The sequence below is a fragment of the Myotis davidii genome, unplaced genomic scaffold (genome assembly GCF_000327345.1).
Source record: "Myotis davidii unplaced genomic scaffold, ASM32734v1 scaffold115, whole genome shotgun sequence".
In the NCBI taxonomy this organism is placed as follows: Eukaryota; Metazoa; Chordata; class Mammalia; order Chiroptera; family Vespertilionidae; genus Myotis; species Myotis davidii.
The window spans coordinates 3713813-3717826 of NW_006291010.1; the positions used below are offsets into that span (position 1 = coordinate 3713813).

The 4014-nt window shown below is 43.6% G+C and overlaps 1 long non-coding RNA gene across 1 annotated transcript in view; it reads left to right on the plus strand.

Moving 5' to 3' along the window:
- Nucleotides 1-3403: 3403 nt before the first annotated feature.
- Nucleotides 3404-4014, plus strand: part of LOC107183132 — a 7188-nt gene continuing 6577 nt past the window's right edge. Inside the window, exon 1 of the long non-coding RNA XR_001513902.1 lies at nt 3404-3703. This is a non-coding gene — a long non-coding RNA (uncharacterized LOC107183132). The remainder of the gene's footprint in view (nt 3704-4014) is intronic.

The window sequence follows — 4014 nt, forward strand, 5'->3', positions numbered from 1 at the left end:
TCATTTTGCTTTTCCGGTTGGGTGTTTTTTGCTTCTTCGCATTTCAAATCTTTGACTTGATTCTTGTGATCCTCTGGTCTGCTGTTGAGAGTCTGTATAATATTCTTTATTTCAGTCAGTGTATGCTTAATTTCTAGTTGGCTCTTTATCACAACATCGAGGGTCTCATTAGATTTCTTGAGGATCTCATTATATTTATTGGCAGTCTCACAAGTCTTTTCGAGGGCCTTACTAAATTTATCAGCGGCTTCTAGACAGTTTTTGAGAGACCTTAAAAGTGTGGTTTTGAACTCTATATCCTCCATTTCTGTCATTTGTGTCCTGTTTCTTTGTCTCTGAATTTTTTATGCTTTCTTGGTGCACCCCCTTGTGGTCTTTGTGCGCAGTCTTGTTGTAGTTAAGCCTTGATTGTTGTAGGTAATACTGGGGAGATTTGACCTCCAGGCCAACTGGCTGTGAGAATCAGCTGTGTCTGCAGTGGGAGAACTTCTGTCCTCTAGGGAGGTGCTAATCTAGCCTTTGCCTGAGGCTATCCCCCCAAATCCCTTTGTGCAGGGCTTCGGCAGGGCGGGTCCCAGGGGATCAACAGGGCCCTATGCCGCCATCTTGGTTTCTCCGAGAGTTTTTTCAACAGGGTGGGGCAGCTGCTTCTGCCTTAGGCTAATTGTTACTTTTACTCTCTAAAGTGGCCTCAGGGCAAGATGTTTTCCAATAGGCTGTGTTGACTGTCTTCCCCCAAGGCAAGCCAGATGTCTATGTGGGAAAGATGTCCTCTGCCATGTGAGGGAATGACTCAGCCCAGGAGACTTGGGGTGTCTGCCTTCTGAGCTCTATCCCCCATGTCCCCAGTCTTAGCTTCTGCTCTCACAGCTCCAGTCCCCTTCACCCTCCCTCTGCCGGAGTACAAGGTGGGTGGTTCCACAGGGAATTTTGTGCATTGGCCCTTTAAGAGGGTGCCTGAACTTTCAGCTGCCACTCCCTGGAAGATAGGCCCCCACTGATTTCACAGCTAGATGTTATGAGGGTGCCCTCCTCAGTTTGTTGCTCTCTGCTGGGTAGCCCAGCTTCAGGATTAGATCCCAGAGTTCTCAGTGGCACCTCCCCCCCCCAACACACACACACAGCTAAGCTTTCTTTCTGGGACTTCACTTGCCATCTGTGGGTGCCTGGCCAGCCCTTTTGTGCCTCCGCCCCTCCTACCAGTCTCTATGCGGTCTCCACCTTCAGTCCTTGGGTATCAGGGTACTCTCCTGTGAGTTTTCCATTGATTATTCAGGAAGCCTTTCTGTATTTCAGTTGTAATTCCAGCTTGTTCCTGGGAGCATGTCCATGCAGCATCCTTCTACTCTGCTGCCATTTTTAATATTTGCCCCATCACCTTTTTTAACCATTGCTCTACCGCCCTCCCCTTGGCAACCATCAGTTTGTTCTGTTTAAAAACAGTCTGTTTTTTGTTTTATTTTGTTTGTTTATTTGTTTTATTTTGTTTTAGATTTCACATATAAGTGATATCATACAATTTGTCTTTCTCGATCTGACTTATTTACTTAGCATAATACCCTCTGGGTCCATCCATGTTGTAGCAAATGATAATCTTTTATTCTTTTTTATTGCTGAGTAATATTCCATATATATAATTGTGATTTATATGTCACAATTTCTTTATCTGTTCATAATTAACCTATATTTTCTCTGGCTGCGGAACTATGGATTTTTTTTTTCTATTCAACTTGGTATCTTTGTTTGTTTCCCAAAGAGTATGGTCATTATGTACTACTTTTGCAATCATAAAAATACACTAAATACTATACACACATGCCACATACACACACACACACACACACACATTAGTGAAAAAGAGACGGGAATATCTTCCCATACCACTTACCTCTGTAGAGAAGGCCTTTGCTTCCCCTCAGAGCTTTAAACAACTCTTGACATGGGTCCATTTTTGTTCACAAGTGGGCAGATCATCATGGATGTCAAACAGGTTATTATTGTCTACCCCTTAAATCAAGGTTGGTTTACCCATAGTTGGCAAACTGCGGCTCGCGAGCCACATGCAGCTCTTTGGCCCCTTGAGTGTGGCTCTTCCTAAGCCTTAGGAGCACCCTAATTAAGTTAATAACAATGTACCTACCTATATAGTTTAAGTTTAAAAAATTTGGCTCTCAAAAGAAATTTCAGTCATTGTACTGTTGATATTTGGCTCTGTTGACTAATGAGTTTGGCGACCACTGGTTTAGACAGTTAATTCAGAGAGGGAAGATGTGCCTCTTCCCAGGTGGCTGAAGTACCATTAATGGAGGGAAAGCTTTCACAAGGGTAGCCTTCTTTCCTGGGTAACCTTCTCAGTAGTTTGGGGGAGGGCATGGAGCCAGCCCACAAAGGAGTTCAGGGGCAGGGCAGTGGGAGCTGAAGAAAGAAGAGGTTAGTGCCACTGCAGACCTGCTCTAGCTCACAGCAGAGTAATAGAGAAACAAGAAGATAAGAAGAAAAAGCAGTGGATCTCTATGACCTTGGCACATTGGGACCTGAGTGGGAAATCAGAGAGAGCTTTTGCTATCTCCATGAGTATTTGTGTTCAGAGGCGGTGTTTATTTGAACCAGGCTGTTAGGCAATGAGTACTCTGACGTGCTATCCTGAACTCTTTGCTTTCTCCAATGTACCTTTTTCTTCTGCAATTTATTTGGTGTTTTGTAAAGTACTGGAAACCTTTAACGGCTAACTAAAGTTGTAAAGTAATAGTGTTGAAAACGCTGCAAAGAATCAACAGAAAAGTATCATGGTGAATATAAAATTCAAATTTTAAGGGGCTTTAAAGCTCCTAAAAAAGTGTTCAAAGTGATAGAGATCAACAGTTAATCTGGAATTGCTTTAGAGTTTAAAAGATAATAGGACACTGTGAGATATTTTACACCAATAAATGTGAAGATTTAGATGAAAGAATGACTTTTGAAAACATAGGACATACCAAACTAACTCAAAGTCTAAAACTCACCCACTCAAATTGGTAATTAGAAGCAGTTGGTGATTTTGGCAAGAATGGATTCAATGCAACACTAGATGGCTGGAGAATAAGCAGAGGCAGTAAGAATACACAATTCTTTTGAGGAGTTTTGTTGTAAAGGAGGCAGATCTAAATCTGCCACACATATGATCTTACACACACACACACACACACACACACACACACATTAGTGAAAAAGAGACAGGAATATATTCCCACACCACTTAGCTCTGCAGAGAAGGCCCTTTGCTTCCCCTCACAGCTTTACACAACTCTTGACATGGGTCCGTTTTTGTTTGCAAGTGGGCAGATCATCATGGATGTCAAACAGGTTATTATTGTCTACCCTTAAATAAAGGTTGGTTTGGACAGTTAATTCAGAGAGGGAAGATGTGCCTCTTCCCAGGTGGCTGAAGTACCATTAATGGAGGGAAAGCTTTCACAAGGGTAGCCTTCTTTCCTGGGTAACCTTCTCAGTAGTTTGGGGGAGGGCATGGAGCCAGCCCACAAAGGAGTTCAGGGGCAGGGCAGTGGGAGCTGAAGAAAGAAGAGGTTAGTGCCACTGCAGACCTGCTCTAGTTCACAACAGAGTAATAGAAAAACAAGAAGATAAGAAGAAAAACAAGTGGATCTCTATGACCTTGGCACTTTGGGACCTGAGTGGAAAGTCAGAGAGAGCTTTTGCTATCTCCGTGAGTATTTGTGCTCAGAGGCGGTGTTTATTTGAACCAGGCTGTTAGGCAATGAGTACTCTGACGTACTATCCTGAACTCTTTGCTTTCTCCAATGTACCGTATTTGCCGGCGTATAAGACGATTTTTTGGCCCTGAAAAATATGCCTCCAAGTGGGGGGTCGTCTTATACGCCAGGTACACTTCAGATAGACTGCCCATAGTGCTTGCCCCGTGCCATAGTGGCCTCCCGATGCCCGCCCACTTCATTCCACATACCGTTCAGGCATCAGTAGCGCTGCTGGGTGTATGCTCGGCTGTTATGCGATTTT